We start from the raw sequence: 20,762 nt of genomic DNA, 5'->3' as shown, positions 1-20,762 counted from the left end.
TGAACAGAGTGTCTGTGCACAGTACATATCCCAGTGTAAAGAGAGATGCATTTGTTATATTAACACGTCTTCCAACATGCTTGGTCCTTCATTCTGTCTTTCACCATCAATTTAGCCAGCACGTGTGTGTGTGTGTGTGTCAGTGTGTGTGTGTGTGTGTGTGTGTGTGTCAGCAACTCGGGAGAGAAGGGTGAACAAATTAGGCTTTGATTTTTGGGGGGTGAAGATGTGCACCTGTGTCCTTTTAAATGTGTAGATACAGCAAGTGCCCTTTGGTGCTGTGAAACACAATGTGCTCGTAAATTAAAAATAATCCGTCCGATTCTTCCTTGGATTTCACAACAGGGAACTTCGTCTTCGGCGGGTGCAGTCTGTAAGTGCCCTGGCTGAGGCCTGCATCAGTGCTCAATGTGTTACTCCTGTGTGTGTGTGTGTGTGTGTGTTATTGAAAGTTTCCTTTTTGTCGAGTTTGAATTTGAGGAAAGCAGATCAGACGGGATCTGACAGAGGAGTTCATTTTGTCCCCAGAAGTTATTTCACCGTCGCTCGCCCTCCTGAAAGTGGGGCACGGGAACACCCTGTTAAAAAGGTTCAGACGTTTACGGCGACGGCGGATTTATGAGCGCCGGCTGCCGAATCTGGCGGTGCTGTCAAAACACCGGCGGCGCGGTGTGGAGTTACACGCTCCTCGGCGAAGGTATGATGCCGCGTGAGCCGGTGTCCCAGAATCCTCTTCTGATTACTCCTGGTTTGCATTGAATGTACGACACTCGCAAAATCTCTTCTGTGTAGTTCAGTCGTTAAAATGAGGAAAGAAAAAAACTAAAAACTTGGCAACAGTTCAAGCATGAATAGGAACAGGACAGTACAACATTCCACAGTGTGCTTTTTGAGGAACAAACAGGTATACATGTATTTCTGTGTGTCCCAGAAGGAAATGGGGATTTTTTCTCCCCCCCCCTCTACCTCCCTCTCTACCTCCCACCCCAGGGTAATGTCAGTGTAGCCGCTGCTTTGCTGGACAGGTGCAGGGATGAAGTGTAAATAAATTGGGCGGTTGCTCTCCTCGAGTCATTGTCAGCTCTTGTTTTTTTTTTTTTCTCTTTTCTTTCTTTCATGAAATCAGAAGTTCAGGTGTGGGAGAGGTGTGTGATCTGACTGTAATGAAATTATTGATTTTAATTTTCCGGTTTCTCCTTTGTGGACAGTGTCACCGCAAGCCAAACCCGGGCCAAGCCGAGGGGCTTTGTCTTTGTCTAATAACCCACCCATGAATTAGTAATTCTCTCTTTCTGATGTCCTTCACAAACCCTTCCAGCACGTGCGCTGTGATCCGCCTTTTCACCCCTTCTTCCCTGTGACCGGTGGGGGATGTACCAGAAGGGCTCCTTGTTTTAGCTTCCAAAGTCCTGCCAAAAAGATTCCAAAGGCAGGCTGTATTACAGTGTGTATTATATATATATATAGTGCTTGTAAAGACAGTGATGTTTTAATGCTGGGTATCTGTGAGCACAAGTCATGCTGTGGCTTTTGGAAACGTGCCTGCTTTGGGCACTGGGTCCCTGGTCCGCTCGTTCGCTGATTCGCTGGACTGGAGGCACTGACCAGACACTCGTTTTTCTTCTGATCGGTTCCTTATTCGGTCGTCGCGCTGGCGGTTACTGGGATTCTGGGAAATCGGGGCCTGTGTTACTGTGTAACCTCAAGAGAAAAGCGCGCGCATTCACGCACACACACACACACGCACACACACACACACACTCACCCACTGCCTCTTTGCAGCTGTAGTCTGTTCGGCGTTGGCACACCTTTGAATTCACATGGGCACGATGAATTATTCAGTTTACGGGATGTTTTGGGAATAGTTGCTTTTGTTTTTAAAACTATCGCCGTGAGAAACGCTGCACTCTCTCTACGTGTATGTGGTACGCTCGCATGTTTTAACCTGAGCCCAAACCTCTCTGCTGTGGCAGACTCCTGATGTTGTGCTGACTGCATGGCTTCTGCATCTCTCTGACTGAGATGAAGACACACCACTGATGCAACTGGCACCCAAACACTGAGGGGGGCGTGGCCTCAGCCCTAGGGCCCCGGGAGCGGTTGATTGGCGGGTGTGGTGGGAGGGGCGCACCCGGCTAGCTGGTTGTAGTGCATTCTCACTGGGTCAAGGGAGCATAAGACTAGTCGGGATGTACAGTGTGTAGATCTGGCCAATGGGTGCTGAGGGGAGGGGCTACCCCTGAGGCTAAAGTCAAGAAACTTAACAAATCAGCCTGTTCGAAAGTTTCAGTTACATTTTGTCGATTCTGAACAGGCCGTCCTGAACAGTCTGTTCAGGGTAGCGCACTGACACCCCCCCGTACCTGTTTCAGTAGCGTGAATAATGAGCAGATCTATAGGTGCTGAGCAGCGTGAGATTTAACAGGTCTGTCACAGCGATATTGTTTATGCCGTGTTCAGAATTAATACATTATTTTTTTATTGCTCTCCGCACCACTGTAGATTTGTTACCCGGCTTCGCTTTTGGGACCCGCGCCACACGCTGAAAACAAGTCTGCGAAAATAAATCATTTCGAGGACTTGACACCGGGTTATACCTGTACGCCCCCCCCCCCCCCCCCCCCCCACCCCCCCTTTCTCGCATACGCGGTTCTGTTCTCCGCAGTCCTGTTATTCTCGAGAATCTAACTTGTAAAAAAAAGGGGGGTAGAGGTGTAGTTGGTGGGGCTGGCGGTGGCGGGGGGGGGGGGTCCGCTGGGGTGGGGGGGGTGGCTGCGCCGGCTGCATCCGCGGGAGGGGCGGACGGAGATCACACAGACTGGCTGAACACAGGGCTACTTTTGTGTCGGTGCTCCACCACACCGGGCCTGTCTCACATCCAGCCCTCCCCTCTGCTTGAGATGGGGGGGGGGGGGGGCTCCCGAGCTCGGAGGCCCGAAACGACTCGATTCTCCTGCCTTTCCGTCGCCGGCAGCCGTAAACAGCCCTAAAGCAAAGGGAATGGAGGATGCGCAGCGCTGCGCTCCGTTAGGGTGTCATGACTTATATATGAAGGGGCCTGTGTGTGTGCGAGCGCTTCCTGTGCGCCAGCGCTTCCTGTGCGCCAGCGCTTCCTGTGAGCAGCGCTCCTTTCATTCCTGTTCTTCCACTTCTCCAACTTTGCTGGTCTTCGTTTTTTTTTTTTGGCAAAATATTCCCTTTGAGCCTTTTGGAAATTACCGCGGACGGGGCGGGGCCGAAATGATTAGGCCACCGGCGGCGCGACTGGGGATGGCGCTGGGCTGATCGTGGTGGGGACGGGGTTTTAGACGGTAGTGCACGGTGTGCCGTAGCCTTATTAAAACAGAGGAAGGCAAGGCGTACCGGGCTAAGGCGCTAGTGCGGACTGGCTCGGGTACGAGGCGTGCCGGTGCCGACTGCGGTGCCCGCTGGGCGATATGTGATTGGACGAGGCCATGCCTTCTCCCTCGGTGGCTCAGCCAATGGAGTCTGCCCGCTGCAGTTTCATCGGTCGCCTAGCCCTCCAGTTTGTCGACTGCACTGAGAAAAGAAATGATTGGCCCTCTGCTCTGGCTTGGAGGGACGTTCTATCGCGCAGGCTGTTGTTGCTCTGCTCCCAGCATGCAGTTACGATGAAGCATTCTAAAGTGGATTAAAGGGTTGTTGGGGAAATGCAGAAATGGGGTTTAGGCTGCCTGTGACATTTTCACTTATTGCTGTCAGTCTGGAAGTAAACTGCTCTTTACAACGTATTGAACTCCTCCAGTTTGGCACCAATATATACAGTAGATATTAGGTAGTCTGTCTTACCTATTTTAATAACTCAAGCTGTTCTGCTGACATGATGTTGGAACAGGCTTCAGGTAAGTGAGTGCAGTGGTAGGAACAGTACTCAGGTAAGTGAATGCAGTGGTAGAAACAGTGCTCAGGTAAGTGAGTGCAGTGGTAGAAACAGTGCTCAGGTAAGTGAATGCAGTGGTAGTAACAGTGCTCAGGTAAGTGAATGCAGTGGAGGAAAATGATGCTCAGGTCAACCGTGTAATGCAGTGTGTAAACAGTGATCAGGTAAGTGAATGCAGTGGTAGTAACAGTGCTCAGGTAAGTGAATGCAGTGGTAGGAACAGTGCTTAGGTAAGTGAATGCAGTGGTAGGAGCAGTGCGTGGATCAGTGTGCTGTGCGGTATTGCTGTTCTGTGAGCGGAGTGTAATAAGCATGAAGTAAGTTGGCGGGAAGAATGATGTCATACAGTCCCACAACCTCGCCGTGTCCCTGCAGCTGTTCTGTCCAAAGTTTGGCCAGTAATGTGCCCTGTGCTGTGCATTAACACCCCGTCCGTAAAGCCCCCTCAACCCGATCCCTCTTTATGTGGTCTTAACTTCCCCATTTACCCAGTCAGCATTATCCTTGCCCTGAATTACGGAGGCATTAAACAGCCCTAAATCATTCACAAGGTGCCAAGGACAACATTATTATTATTTTTTATTTTATTTTTTAGAAGACCGACAAGGTTCTTTTCCTCATGAAAGTGCAGCCGCGGGTTCTCGGGCATCCCTGGCAGTGCCACCCTGCTTTATGCCGTTGTTGGTCGACACAAGGCCTCCTTGGTCACGGGAGAAGCAGCTGCGGTCGTTATAAATGTGAACAGACAATGGGGGTTTCGAGGAACAGATGGAAACAAGTGCATCGCGGGTGTGGCGTCTTGTGTCGTCGCCCCCGTGCAGATTCATTATTCAGAAATGTCTCCTTGATTAAAGTTTAAAGAGAGCCTGGAACAGAAGGTCCTGTCTGGGTCTGGTGCTTTGCCTGCGCGCACTTCCCAGCATGCCGAGCGGCGGACAGCCGGTTGCTTACAGGAGCCTTGGTGCAGGTTGGGGCCTGGACTCGGTCTGTATTATGGGAGTACATGAACACATGGCTCGACTGGGTAAAAGCCAAGCCTTCATGTTAAATCGTCTTCTTTCAGTTCACTTTCATACAGGGGCGGGCGATATGACTAGAATCATTGTTCTATCCAGTGTTTGGACAATGCGGGATCACTACACATTGTGGTTAATATGGTTAATAAGCCCCAAGTAATCTTTTATCCATTCATTTATATTACTTAATGATACTATGAAACCATGGTTACTGCGGACTTTTTCGGGATGATTATCATGTTGTCAGAAACCCATGTTGTGTCATGGCTAGCAGTAAGCGAGCATAGGTGACCAAAAACAGATAATGAGGGAAAACTCTAAAACTCTACTCAGGTATGGTCACGATATTCATCACCCTTTGGTTTAAATATCATTAGAGCTCATTAAGGCTTTTCAAAGCAGGCAACACTGGTTAGCATGCTAGTGGGTTAGCAGTCATACCCCAAATAGCTTTTCAGAGAATTGGAAGGACAATCTACCTGATTAATGTGAGAATTAATGACTAAGATCATACCAGTGATGATAAAATCGTCATATTGCCCACTGCTTCTTCTACGTCAGGTCCCTGTTGTGCCTGCGCGAGTTGGTGTGAGGTAGCCTAGTATATAGAGACCTTTTCTCCAGTGGTGTGAAACTCATTTTTTCTGATTTATCCTCCATAGACACGTGCGTACGTACGCACTCTGCTTGCTCTACACACAGGCGCGCACACACTCTTTTGTGCATGTTAACCAGTCCCTATTTGAATGTACAATTTTATTATCACTGCTAGCACTTATCGGCTACAAAAGGATTCTGCAACGTCAAAAGGAATCAGAATCAGCTAGGCGCGCTCACCAAAGCAGGATCCGTTGTTTAAATTTAAAACAAGCCCCATAAGTTTTTTTTTTTTTTCTTTATAAAACTATATTGCTCCAGGTATTTCGGCAGGAGAAAGCATAGCCCGGGGGCAGCGTGCTTCTGTGAAGCTCCGCCGAGATTTCCGGTCTCCTCTTCTTACTTTCTCCCCGGCTTTTCAAACTGTACCTCTTCTGAAGTTGCCCTTGGTCTTACATGTGTAGCAGTAATAATGAATGAGGCGAATGAGATCTGTACAAAACCATCAAACATTTTTACAGCTCGCCGCTATTGTAATAAAGATCAATGGACACGGTATCAGTCGTCATTTGAAGAAGAAGGAGCGCTTTGCGATTTTCTTTCCCTCCGCCGACCCCGTCTATCGCAGATCTTTTTTTAATTGCCATTTGGCTGGCTCTCTGAAGTCCGTTGTTGAAAAGGTGCTCTTGTGAGCCGTGCGAAACAATTAAATGCTGTCCAGATTAAAGTTTTAACAGCTGAGATATGTTCTGCACTGGTGCCAGCTGTGTGTGTGTGTGTAGAATTAAGGGGGTGGGCACTGTACTGTACTGTAGAGAGTGTGACTGTGTGTGCGTGAGAGAGACTGTGTGTGTGTGTGTGTGTTTGCATGTGTTTGCGTTTGTGTGAACGTACTTTTATCTGTGTGTATGGGAGTGTGTGTGTGCGTGTGTGAGACAGAGAGAGTGTGTGTGTTTGCATGTGTTTGCGTTTATGTGTGGACATACTTTTATCTGTGTGTATGGGAGTGCATGTGTGCGTATGTGTGTGTGTGGAACAGAGAGAGAGAGCTTGTGTTTGCATGTGTTTATGTGTGGACGTACTTTTATCAGTGTGTACGGGAGTGCGTGAGGTGGTGTGAGGGAAGAGGTTGGATCTGGACTCCGAGACTCGGAGAACATCAGCATGTCAGCCAAGGTCAAACTGACCGGGAAGGGTGGGAGAGGAGAGGAGAGGGGGAGAGGAGAGGAGAGGGGGAGATCAAACAGCGGTCGGCCTGACAGCCCCGTACGAAGGCCCAGCCCCCCCGACGTGGCCGGCTGGAGCCGCACAATTTCACCAATTCTCCCCACGCGCCGGGAAGCATGTGCTGTAATCGCACGTCGTAAAATAGTAATGCACCGTCCATCCTGCCTGATAAAATATGTATCTCTCACCTCGCTCGGAGGAGACCGGTCGAGCCGCGGACGCGTTCGCCCCAAAAACTTTAAACCCTGAGCGTTCTTTTAGAGGGGCACCGGGCATTAAGCCCCCCTCCGCCCCACCTCCCGGAGAGCCCGTGCCCGTCTCGCCCACCGCCTGGCAACCCGTGCCACACGGCCAATGCGGGCAGGGGCTCGCGGAGAGCCGGAAGACTCTGTGAAAGAAAGGAGAGGTAAGAGGAGGAGCGGTGGAGGCCGACAGACAGACAGACAGACAGACGGACAGACAGACGGACGTGTGTAGCCAGGCCTCTCCCGTTTGCGTCGTGTGGTCAGCCGAGGCCAACGTTCCGCGTGCTCTCGGGTCCGGGAAACGCAGACGGCGATCGCTGCGGTTGGGTAAAGAGGGCCGTGCGCTGCAGGCTAACAGAGCGGCCCTGGGGAGGCAGGCGTGCGTCTGTGAGCAGAAACCGGGCCGTCGCATACAGCACAGACCAGAGCTTCTCATCGCACTGCTGCGGCTTCACCTGATTCCCCTTAATTTCGACATAGGCAGCTCCCAGTCTATCGGTGCCACGACTGTCGGTCATTAATTATATTCATGGTTACTTAATAAAGACCCCGGTAGTGCGTTTAATCGACAGTATTCATAAAGGTTGCATGATTGTAACTGTTTGAGTGTACGAAAGTGTTTCCAAACTCCATACCAAAAAAACTTGAAGCTGCTATGTTTATGGATTGTCTTGTTGAGTCCTGTCTGTGGTCTGGAGAGGTCTGTTGTGTTTGACATGAACAGCGCACTTTGCATGTGTTCAGAACCCCTCGCAATATGCTTACGTTCAACAAAACTGAAAAGCGTTTGGTGTTTAGAAATACCTGCAATCACGCCGTTGTGTATTAAAAAAAGGGTAAATCAGGAGTTTAGAGGATTAGTTTTTGTTTATCTGATATGTGAGAATTCCAGGCTGTCTTATCGGAGCTCGGCTTGCAGTTGTTTCTGTCAGTTTGGTTTTAATTGATTTATCCAGCAGCTGCGCCTTTTCTTTAGAGATAATGGTGCAGAGTTGGGCAGAAACTCCTCAAAAAAACAGAATTTCCACTATTCATTTATGGCGTTTTTCATCATTATACAGAATGCTCAGTCTGTACTGTTTGATGCTGTATGGCCCTAAGAACATGTCCATATTTCCATGAATCGCTTTGGGTAGCTAGGTGTGCACAGTAACAAAGACACCATTGAGAGACCTTAAAATTCGATATATCTTTATTTTGACTGGATGGGGTCTAATGAAAGATGTTCAGTGCAGATCTCTGGAGAGTGGAGCATTTCCAGGTGCCAGAATTTGGGTCGAAGCCTTCCATTCTGTGCTGATTTTGATAAATAGGAATGACATTCATGATATGCAATATATAATACTCGGTGCTGAAATGTGTCCTTAATTTGAATACTGCACACTACACTAAGGCAGAACTGCAGTGTGGGTGTAATATAACCTGCAACATTAGCAGCGTAAGAATATTCTCCGTTCTCCACAAAAGTGTGCGTTCTCGTACCATGCAAAGTGAAATGACTGCCAATGTACTGTTTTCACATTTAGATTTATTAATTCATGTTATTCAAAACATTATTGAAAACACTAAGGAGTGGCTCCACGGTTTGCGCTATTGTTGTAAAAAAAAAAAAGGCTTTCATGTAAAATGCAGGGGTTTCGCCCCGAGGCCTCTTGAGTACGCCGGCGCTGATTGGTCCACCTGGTGTCGAAATGCCCGAGGACGGATGATGTAAGGAGACGGAACGGGCCAACGGTTGGAGATGGGGAAAATAAAAAGAGAGGAAAGAATCACAGAGTGCGCGTGATCGGTGATCTGCATTGTACATGTATTAGTAAAGATGTGTTTCGGTGTGATTGGGCCCCGATACACTGTTTGGCTGATAAGAACGCTGGCTGGTCGATGGGTATGTTGACGGAAGGATTAGCAGATAAGGTGGTGCGCACACGGGATTCATTCTTATGAAGGTGAACATGGACAGGAACTCAGAGGGACTGTGTAGTATGTACTGTATGTGTGTGGAGCTTGGGGGGGTGGGGTGGGGGTGGGGGTGTGGTGTAAGCAGATACAGGTCAGTGTTTTTGTGTGTGTGTATACCGTTGCTCGTTTGTGTGCTCGTGTTTGCGCGTATTTATTTATGTCTGTGTGACATTGTGTGTCCATGCTCCTGTACACCCTCTAATCAGGAGTGTCTGTGCGCGCGTGTGCTAGTGTGTGTGTGTGCGCGCGTGTATGTGTTAGTGTGTGTGTGCGCGCGAATGTACGCATGTGTGTGAATGCACGTATGCGCGTTCGACCCCTGCAGGAGTTGCACCTGAGTTTACACCTGCTGAACGACCTGCCCTCATTGTGTAGTTTTGTTCTTCTGTGACACGTCGTTTATAAGAATAGCAGCCGCAGTCATTCCTGTGCGCACGCTGTCCTGCGGCATTCGAACCAAGTCACCCGGCGAGTTCCCTCATATTTACAGGCCTTGTGAAATAACTCGGCTGCACCATAGACGTTTGTTTACCCCAGAAGCGCTGTAAGTAGAGGACTCTGGGTGGGTGGGAGCCGGGCTGGAGCGGCCTGATGACAAACGCAGGCTGTTTAGCCTCGTCTGGGAAACATCAGTAAACAGCAGAAAATGGAAACAGCTGCTTCGGGCCCAGCTGACTCCTCGCTGTATTTCAGTGGGCCAAAATCCGGCCAGATTATGACAAACACCCTTGTATTTCGGGATAATGGCTAAAACAGGATGGGGGGCTCAGCGGTGGACTGAGCGCTCGGGTATATAAATCCCCAGCCCCCGCAGGCCTAGAACACACTCTGCTCCGTGAGCAGTTGTACTTTTCATTTGTACCGATGCTGTGGCTCACTGTGCAGTTCACATGCTTTATGGATTGATGCTCCAGGTGTTCCGGTGATCTGTAGGTGTGGTGATCTGTCAGGACTTTCCCATTCTTTGACTGGTCTCTTCAGTGATGGCAGGTTCTGATTGGCTGTGATTACATACGTGTGTGTGAGTGTGCATGTGTGCCTGTGTGCCTGTGCGAGTGTGTGTGTGTGTGTGTTTGTGTGCCTGTGTGTGTGTGAGTGAGTGTGAGCGTGCATGTGTTCCTATGCGAGTGTGTGTGTGTGTGTGTGTGTATGTGTGAGTGTGTGCGTGTATGTGCGTGCGCGTGCCTGTGAGTGTGTGCAAGTGTGTGTGTGTGTGTATGTGAGTGTGTACTCATAGACTGAGAAGTTTGTCTGCCTATCTTTGACTCCGCCCACTCTTCTCTTGTGCCTCCTGTGAGGCGGTGGGGAGAGCAGGGACTCGTTACGCCTCTCTCAGCTATGTGCCTTCCGCAGTCACAGCCGTGAGGATCGTTATTAAACGAAGGACACTCCTCTCTCTCTCTCTCTCTCTCCCTCTCTCTCTCTCTCCTCGTAAATTCCACGAGAAGCACCTGCTCATGATTTCTCCTGATATGTTTTAGCAGCTCTGCTGTAAATAATCCTGGAGATCAGCGCTCTGCAGTAACATGACCATGGCGACGGGGGGTGGGGGGGGGGGCGGGGCAGGGGCGAGAGCGGGCCCCGTCACCGCCCCGGTCCTCCTGCTAGGGCCCGCATTAATCACGTCCTAATTGAATCTCGCTCCACGTCTGAGAAAAAAAAAAGAAGTGATTGAATTTTTTGTTTTTCATTTTCAAAACAGATGTCCCCATAATCCCTGTAAACCGACCCACAGAAATGTGTTTCATTCGAGACGTTCCCCGTCGCAGCGCGCCCCAAAACTGATCCCCCGAAAGCGAAAGCATGTGTTGCCTTCGGTTTGGCGTCCACGGCTGGGAGCACGGGGGGTGCACACTGCTAGATTGCCCCCCCATCGCCCACCCCCCCCATTTACCCTGGTCCACCAGCGCTGCTGTGTTTGTGGGCTCTGGCACCAGCTACACCCCCCACTCGACAGTGACCGGACACACTGTGCCCCCCGCCCCCACCCCCCCCGGCGCCGTGGCAACCTGCCCACTGGTGGAGTGGGCTGTGTGTGGAACAGAGGGGCACATTTCCCAGGCAGCTGCTTTCTCTGCCACTCACTCCTCTCCCTCTCTCTCTCTCTCACCTCTCTCTCCCTCTCTCATTTGCCCTCTGCCCTTTCACCCTTGCCCCGTTGTCCGTTATTTCTGTGGTATTCTGTTGACGCTGTTTCGTTTTTTGGAGAAGGTTTATGTTCTCGTTGAGTGTCCTAACTTCCTAAAGGACGTACGGTGGACAGGAGGGTATATGACACTTTAAATGTAGCGCATCTTGGTCACTTCACCAGTAAGCCTTGCAGATGAGAGCGTGTAAAACCTGTGACGTAGTCACATGACAGCCAGTCTCATTACGCAGTTAGCTGTAAGCGAGCCGGTGCCGCCGCAGGTGGCGCTCCCCGTCTCTCGGACCCGCTGGTTCCGCCCCGTTCGGGCCCTGTGTGTTACGCAGGCCTTTCATCTGCATGGCGGGCACGGCCGGCGAGGGCCTGAAAGTGCCGGAAAGTTCTTCTCTCTCTCGCGGGCACTCTCTCCCCGCCGCTGAGCGTGGAATCAAAGCCCCGTTTTGTTATTAAAGAAAAAATCTGTTCTTGCGGAAGAAAAGCCCCCACTGTGCGCTTAAAAGGGGGCCGTCCCATTTGATCATTTATTACACATTTAAAGTGGTTTCGAGACGACGGAGGCCACCTCGCTTTGCATCCTAATTGAATTCCTCCTTCCCCATTAGCGCGTCCAAATTTGTGTCTCGGACCCAAAAAAAAAAAAGGGCAAGAACATTCCTGACAAAGCACTTAACAGTTAACAGTTGTCCCACAAGAATACACGGATCAGATTTGCATTAACATATCATCTGTTGCCAGCTATTCGGTCCGCAGTTTTCAACAGAGCGACAGAAGGGGTCCTGTTCTAATGCGGACGCACTGATTTTGTGGATTGCGTATCTATTCCTGACACACAAACCAATATTCCTGCCCCTTGATCAGCCCGTAATGTGCATGAGCTGGCTCTCAGCTATGGAATTTTAATCCCGACCAGTTGATAGCTGCTTTCCATTTGTCGCTTCTAATTTGGAGAAGGCATTACCACCCCTCAGCTACAGGGGGCGCTGCATGTTCACCCATGTACATGTTCACCCTTTTTTCTCCGAGGTAGACGGACGCGCAGTCTGCCAGGTGTCAGACCCGTGGGTAAATTCTGATTCCTGTCTGTAACTGAACCCTCCTTGAAGACAAATTCCCCTGTACTCCCTCTATCCCATAATTCACCACTGTCATCTCTCACCTTGATATAAGCTGTGTGAGTATGTAAAACATTCCTTTGGGGTTTGCTCAGTTTTAATAACAGAATTTTTAAAGGACTGCTATGGAAAGTAGATATCATTTTACTGCTTTTAAGTAGTCTGGCACAAGTTCCTCAGTTCCAGTGCAGTGGTGTCCAAAAATAACACCAGGAACACGCGGCCAGTTTTACAAGTGTAGAGTTTAGTTTGCGCTGTTATTTCCCAGACAAATCGGGAAATGATGAAATTTAAATTCGGGTGAATTACTGTATCTGAAGCTGGTTTAGTGAGCCATGCAAGCAATACCTGGGCAAGTATCGAGTGGTGTTCTCCTAATTACCCTGGACAGTAAACACAGGGTCTGTTTTGGTGCAGGTTCACAGGGGCTTATGTACTACTGTGGTTTTGTCAGGACAGAGGATCTCTCTGTTATATAAATGACATGCTTTTTTAGCCAGACTGAATTACCTCCAGCTTCCTCTTTGTTTTGTTTCTTTTTTTGATGTTTCCCATATTGTATGCTGATGCCATGCATGGCTGTTTCATTACTCTTCTTGATCATTTTTGAAGAAAATTGTTACCTTTTTGTCTGGCAAACACTACTAGTACGAAATAAATTATTTTGAATTGGTTTGACAGTTAGTTGCTACCTAACTGTATCTTGGCTCACCTGAATGGTGAACTGATGAACTCTGATTGGTTTACTAGCCCTGTCTATCCTCAGATATAGCCTACTTGTTACTTAAAAAAAACTTGATGTTCTCTATCTCCCTCTTCCACCAACAATTAACAAGTTTAATATTGTTACGTTTGTGTATTAACTACTGTACTTAATGCAATGTTAGATTTATGTATTAACTACTACTGTCAGTTATGACCCCTGATGACTTGTTAAAACATGTATTTTTGCGCTTATGCAAGTCACTCTGGATAAGAAAGTCCTGTTACATTCCTAAATCTACATTTGAAAACATTTACATGCAAGTAAAGCATCTGAAAATAAAAGATTAAAAATTAAATTGTTTGGACCGAATGGCAGATCCTGCTCGGTAACCACCTTACTTTTTAATCATCATTCATGAGCCAGTATACTGGCCTACGTATTTTGCCAATCCAGCGGCAGACACACTGTCTCACCATTACATCAGAGGCTCTGGTGTCTTGTGAACTTCTCCATCTTTGAAGCAACTCTAGGGCGTGTGGTACCCTCTGTTCCTGTCATGTTGTCACTTCCCCTCTACATTTCTGTCCTGTTGCCGTCTGCCATTAGTGTTTCATTAACTGACCTGTGGCCAATTGGGATGCAGCGTTCGTTTCCTGCCTGGTAACCCAGTTGTCTGGATGGTTTCCAGGCACCTAAAACAAGATGGCAATTGGAAACAAGTTGGAATGGTCTACTCGGTAAAATTTTAGGATGGCAGTTTTTTTTCTGCAGTTGATTAACAGCGAGTGACTAGAACATACCCCAAATTTTACTAAAAGCAGAAAAGTAGCCAAGAAATGTCTTAGTATGTCATTAAATGCTGCCATATCCATATTCCTACTTTTACATTTACTCATATTTCTCTATGTTCATATTCCTGTTCGATGCATGCAATGGACAACATACTGGCTAAACTCACTGCCGAGTGTAGTCAGATTAGATGCGTGCTCCTGGTTATGAAACTTATTTTAGTCACTGACAGACACGGCAATAAAAGTGTCCATAAATTGAATTTGGGCTTGAAAAGAAGCAGGAATATCTGAGGAGCGTTTCAGACAACGGTCTCCAGCACCCCGTGGCACTGCTTCAGTGGGTTTTTTTTTTGGGGAAGGCTGATCCCGCTGAGGTCGGGATTGGACCACGAGGCCCTCACCCAGCCAATCAAAACAAAGAGCGCCTTACTACCGTTCAGAATCCATTCCAATCAGTTCGCAAAAAAACGGAACGACGAAACAGACGTGCGTTTGTGCGCGCACGCACACGTACGCGCTCGAGTTACACGTGTACATGTGAACGGAAAGCCCACGAGCGCGTTAGCTCCGTGTGCTACACGCGTGTGTGCGTAGACGCCGCTGAGGTTCCCCACCATGGTAGCGTATGAATTATCTTTGCAGTCAGCTGAGGCAACGACGTTTCAGAAACGCGTTAAGAGGAGCGTCGGAAGAAGAAGTGGCGAGCGTTTGAGGGGAAGGGTGAGGCTTTTTAGGCCTCTTTGTAACCCTTTCAGGAAGTAAACCGCCTCACAATTAACCTCCGCAGCTCCTCCAGCCCTCCTCCAGCCCTCCTCCGCAGCTCCTCCAGCCCTCCTCCAGCCCTCCTCCAGCGGAGCTTCAGCCTCTCCAGGGGCTTCCCTCCGGTTTTTAACGTGATTGACTGGCTGCTGCAGCGCACGCAATAAACAGCAGTCAGACTTTTCGCTGTGATTGAACAGAACGATGTTCTGTTCCTCTCTCCTGCGGAAAAAGCTGCAGTCGCCGCCTTAACGCACCAGCCCCCCCCCCACCCCCAAACCACTCGGGACGTGCGTGTAATTACTTAAGTGCGTTAATTTTATTTTTTTTGCATGCCTCTGCGGTGTAAAGAATGGGAGCCGGGGGCAGAAAATGGAGGGTCGCAAACCTGGGGCCGTGAAAGTTTTTTTTTACCGCACTCTGTAACCCCCCCCCCCCACCCACCCCACCCACACACACGTCTCTGGGGATCCCTTCAGAGCTATCATGTGACTCAGTGAATGCGGCGGCTAGAAAACGGAAGGGAATATGACAGAAGAGCACAGCCTATGTTTGCTGTTAGGGTGCAGGCTGGTCAGAGTTTGCCCTGGTCTGAGGAGTACCTCAGGGCAGATTGGGTGTATGCGTGGGAGGAGGGGGGGGCGCGAGGGGGGGTGAGGGGGCTCGGGGGGTGCTGTTCTCGCCCCTGGGTGCACAGGCAGGCGGGACACTTTCAGTGTTTAGTGCGAGGTCAGCAGCAGGGGTGCGAGGAGCCGTTTTAGCCCTTCGGAGTCTTCCTCCCTGGCGGGGCTTAATTAGAGTGTCCCTGACAGAGCGGGGTCCGGGACGGTCCTCCGGCGCGCGCCCCGCCCTCTCTCCGGCGGGACGGACATGTGGCGGGCCGGTGCGAGAGTCCCCGGGCTCGGGGCCGGCCCCGGGGCCCGATATTTGGAGGCGACGTGCGAAGGGTGTTGTACAGCCCGAGAGGCAGCTCAGACATGTGTTTGGAGCTTCGCGGCTCTGACAGTGTGTCAGTCAAAAAGACCCGGGTCCCCTCACGCCTCTGCCCCCCCACCCCATTCCTGTGTGCCCCCCCCCCCCGCCCCTTTCTGCACCCTGTCCGTCCCCTTTCAGAACCTTCCGGAAGCCTCAGACATCGCCAGGCCTGAACATCTCTCCTATTATGTGCCGTTTCCTCTGTTTCGCGCGATGCCTTCGCCCGCCTCTCACCGTCCGGGCCCCGCTCCTTTTCTGCCGTAAAGGTCGCCGAAATGTCTCGCACTTACACCGCGGCCACAGACACGGAGGAGATTATCTGAGCGCGGAACACGCCAAGGTTGTCCTGGGACTTTCTTTCAGGAGCGAAATGCAGGAATTCGATCCTTTTTTTTAATGACACAAAAAAACCCTCCCCTTTATTACTGTTTGAATGGGGGCTTTATCGATGGGGTGCAGCTCTGTCTTCTGGCTCTGGATTTTTATGAAAAGCTGCTGGGTCAAAGTGGTGTGAATGATGGGTACGGCCAGACTTCTCCAGTCGTGTACTGAGTGAGCATTAATTTTGAAATAAAGCACTTTTTGTTTTAGTTAATAAATCTTCCTTTGTAAATACTTCATAACTGGATTCCCAGTGACTCCCTGTTCCTGTCCCTTCTGAAGGAAAGCTCTTTTCCGGTGGGATTTATCCAACTCCCCCCCCCCCCACCCCCCCCACCCCCACCCCTCCAGCAGTTGGGGAGTTAATAAAGCGAAAACCAGCAGTTTGGGTCAGTCTAACGCTAATGTGCACAGTTACAGTGTTAGCGTTGCATCGAGCTTCCTTCCCGTCACACCTGATTAGCTCTAACTCAGACAGACGAAAGGTTTCCCTCCACACAGATCCATCTTTTTTTTTCTTCCTTTAAAAAAAGCCAACATGGTGCAAATGTCTTTTTGGTTAAAAATTCAAATAAATCTGGACCAGACCTGGCCTAGGATGTGGAAAGTCCTCCAGCCCCCAATAACTTTCGAAACGTGGGTGCAGGCCAGGGAATACCACAAGAGGAGGACAATCACATTATCCCTAAGCCCAAAGAAGTGTGGGGGGAAATGGCTGGGATGGCAGGACCCAGACCATGAGTCACAAATATATATTAGCCAGGCCGTCTGTGTTCTTAGGCGCTTAGAATCTGCTTCGTCTCATGCAGTTTTTTCTGTCTAAAGGCACTTAACAGAATGAAAATAATAATATTGGCCTGTAATATAATACGGCTGTCCTGTTATGTTACGGCCCTCCTGTTCTGATCTCTAACTTGCGTTTGAGCACATTTGTTTTGATTGTCGTGCCGGTGGAAAACGATCGGTTGTGCTGGCAACGGTCACAATAACTGAGCGTTACGCAAGGAGGGGATGCTAGATGACTTTTGAGAAACGCTAATTACGTGCGACCACTGATGGCAAAATCGTGTTTTGTTTTTTTTTTGTATATTTTTTTTTGTACAACCGAATAGAATTTCAAATGAACGGAGTGTCTGTTCAGTGTGCAGCTTCTTGGACGGAGTGGCCCGTGTACTGTCAGGGAACCAAACCGGATCGGGACACAGATCGGCCTACAAGGGGGGGGGTGCCCGTGGAAGTCCCGAACAGTGCTGTGAGGCGGTGGTGAGCAGAAGGGTTTGGGGTGCGACCGCACGACCAGGCCTGGTTGGGCCTGGTTGGGCCCGGTGAGCCCCGGTTGGGCCTGGTGAGGACTTGTCAGGCCCAGTTAGGCCCGGTTAGGCCGGGCTAGACCCGGTTAGGCCTGGTGAGGACCGGTTGGGCCCGGTCAGGCCCGGTTAGCCCCGATTAGGCCTGGTTAGGACCGGTCAGGCCCAGTTAGGCCCGGTTAGGCCGGGCTAGACCCGGTTAGGCCTGGTGAGGACCGGTTGGGCCCGGTCAGGCCCGGTTAGCCCCGATTAGGCCTGGTTAGGACCGGTCAGGCCTGGTTAGCCCCGGTTAGGACCGATCAGGCCCGGTTAGGCCCGGTTGGGCCCGGTTAGGCCCGGTTAGCCCCGGTTAGGACCGATCAGGCCTGGTTAGGCCCGGTTAGGACCAGTTAGGCCCGGTTGGGCCCGGTTAGCCCCAGTCGCACCACGGAGCCCTGCACAGTCGCTCTGCGGCCCGCTCTTAAAGGAGCAGCCCCTGCCCTCCGAGCGGTAGCACGAAAAAAAAACACAATTAAAAGCGCTCGCCTCAGACAAACCTGCTCCGCATTAGTGAATCACAGGCACGCCGCTGTTAGTCACAAATTTAGGGGGGGAGAGTCTGTCTGCTGCACAAGCTTTTAATTCTCCCCTGTGTTTCCCACAAAGAAAGTGCCGGTGTCGGCTGGCTGCGCGCTGCGGAGTTTGTATTTACGTCTCTGTTTAAAAAGTTGCAGCAGTTTAGTGAAGCGATTGAGACATCCGACCGGTTCCTTTTTCCTCTAATTTATAACCAGCCGGCTCGTCACCCCCTTCACTTTAAAGCACCCCGTTAAACTCTGAGCTCGTTCCTCTCTGGCTGGCTCGTGGAGAACCGTGTGGCTGCATCTGGTGACGTTTCACTGCCCCGAACAGGCCCGGGATCTTATCGTCATTACAACTGCGCAAACACGCGATCGCGAGCTTCATCTGCTCCGCTCTCAGATTAGAACAGCGAAGTGACCTATTTGTATGCAAATGACATACAGGGATTCAAATTTCCTAATCTAATCTAATTTCTTTTTTTTTTTTTGCATATTTGTGACAAGCGAGGGCCCGCGGCAACAATGCAGGAACACGTTCTTCTGACCTCATCGATTCTTCCATTGATTGGTTAATGAGCTCGCTGCAATTAAAACATGGCGGTCACGGGTTGGAGAGGGTGTCGGGGGTTATCGGTCGAACGGCTGCCGCGATCGGATCCGTCCGATTAGGGGGGGCGTCCCTGAGTGACGCGACGCAGCGGCACGCGATGACAAAACTGCCGTCCGATCATATTGGCCCTGTCATCCGCTCCTCTCTCGTTGACGTAAAGCTGGCGTCCTGCTTGTGGTCAGAAGCAAATGTGCCAGGTGCTTTCCTGAGCCGCCTTTCATTGATGACACGTCCGCCATGTCACTCTACGTGAGACGTTGTTGTACCGAGGTACTGAGGGTGCGTTTCAGAAGCAGCAATGACACGCTCTGAAGGGGTTATGTATGTCTTACGAAGGCTTCATAGAGCTCATCTCATTAACTGTGACCCTGTTTACTACATGCTAATGAAGCCTTGTTATTCTCCTGCTGGACTTAGTCTCAGATCCACAGCTTCGGGTCATTTTACCACCTGCGTGCTTCAGAACAGGGGCAGCTCTCTGGGCTTCATGAAGGCCTTTACACACCTCTGTGACGGAATCGTTAAAATGGAGTAACTACACCTAAGTGTTGCGCTGCAGCGGGGTAGACTCACTCCTCGCGACGATCCAGGTGGCAGTCGCGGGGTTTTTTCGGGATGTAAACACGCCCGTGGGACGCCGGCCCCCGTTCCGGCCGGAGGTGACTGCTGACGGGTTTTCCCGCCTTTTCTCTGTCTGCCCACCGAACGAGCGGCCGCTCGAAGGACGAGGGTTCTGAGGCCGCTACGCTCCCACATCTGCTTTCCCATTGGGCGCGGACAAGGTTTGTCCCCCCCAGTGGACGACAGTGCTCCCCGCTGCCCCCCCCCGCAAGGATCTTTATCAACCCGCTGAGCTGTCATTTCCTCAGCTGATCAGTCAGCGAGTCGTTTGTGGGAGCGGGGGGGCCTGGCCGTGAATGGGGAGAGAGAGGGGGAGAGAGAGAGAGGGATGGAGACAGAGGGAGAGGGAGAGAGAGAGAGGGATGGAGACAGAGGTAGAGAGAGAGAGAGTGAGAGAGTCCAGGACCTGTTACAGATGGGGGTTCGCTCTGCGCTTTAATCTGTTTTACATCTGACTCTGGCTGCAGAAGAGAGGAGAGGAGGGGAGAGGAAAAGCAGGAGGGGATCAGCGGGCAGCTGAGGGGCGGGGCCGGGGATTAGGCGGGCTCTTGAAGAGCACCTGTCCGTCACTGACAGATCCCCTCCTGCTGAGGCCTAGACTGAGAGGGAGAGAAGGCATGTGGCCACTGTGTGTGTTTTTTTTTTTCTTCATCTTCTTCCCCCTTTCCTCTTAACTGTTTTCTTTTTTTTTTGTTCTGCTGTATTCTTTTACATTGCATTTTTGGCATTCTGTGGGTGGGGGGGTGGGGTGGGGTGTTTGGGGGTTGTATAGTGAGGAAGGGGGGGAGGTGGTATATTGGTGGGAAGGCGGAGTACCAGCTGTGTGCCAGTGAAGCGCTGATCAGCCTGGGGACGCAGCCATTATCTGACACCCACCCACTTGTGGCCCCTGTGGCCCCCGCTGCCCCCGCTGCCCCTCCCCCCCCCCGCCCCCGCTGCCCTTTCACACCCTTACCCCACCGGCCCTGTAAGCAGAACAGCATGTTTTCAGACGAGCGTGCGCTCTGACACGTTCTGGAGAAGTCATCTCTCCTCCTCACCCCATAAAGACTCCTGGGGTCTGTTTGAGTCACTGTGCTCAACCTGCCCTGCTCTCTCTCAGGGGATAGCATGATGTTCCTGGGACAGAAGCTTTTAGTTATTGCATTAATATCAGTATTATTACAACAATAATCTTTTGACCCTTAACTGACTTCCAGAGGAAAATTTTCAAACACACCAGTAGTTTCCAGGATCTGTGTGAGTGAAACTTTCTTCACACTAGTGCTGATTCAGTAATCTGTTCATTTTTGCACCTTTGTAAAAATGCGAACAGCCTGGAGATTCTCTTCGACTGCGATAAATTAACGAGAGGCGCACAATTTCAAGCCAATTAATTGTCATTTTAGTTGTTGATTGAACTCCCTGACCTTACAATTTATCTGCTGTTTGTCATATAATTTCCGGAAAGGTCCCCCATATGTGTATGTAAAAAGAGAACTGTGACCTTCATTAGAGGGCAAAGGTCACAGTTCAGCTGCTGTGTATTTTGATAGGTCGCAAACAAATATGTGGGCCCTTCCAGAGCGAGGGGGGAAATGAAACAGTCGGGATTTTCTGCAGACTGTCTGTTGATGCCGGCAATTGCGCTCCAATCTTCCAGTTTATCTACCTGTGAAATTCTATCAGACATGCGATTTCCCATGGTCACATGACCAGCTCCCTTGGCAGAGGTCTCCGCGGCGAGGAATGGCTATTCGCTAGCCCTTTGTGGGTCACATGACCGAGCGTTCACAAGAGGTCCAGGGAGCGTCCAGGTCTTCTTTTAAAAACACACACACACACACACAGGCAGCTACGTTTGAGGAAG

General features: G+C 50.4%; 1 long non-coding RNA gene across 2 annotated transcripts in view; it reads left to right on the top strand.

Moving 5' to 3' along the window:
• Positions 1–20,762, top strand: part of LOC135242584 (uncharacterized) — a 67,825-nt gene that overhangs the window by 11,519 nt on the left and 35,544 nt on the right. The window lies entirely within an intron of this gene.

This window comes from Anguilla rostrata, chromosome 16, assembly GCF_018555375.3.
Source record: "Anguilla rostrata isolate EN2019 chromosome 16, ASM1855537v3, whole genome shotgun sequence".
Taxonomy (NCBI): Eukaryota; Metazoa; Chordata; class Actinopteri; order Anguilliformes; family Anguillidae; genus Anguilla; species Anguilla rostrata.
This window is presented reverse-complemented; position numbering and strand designations above follow the sequence as displayed.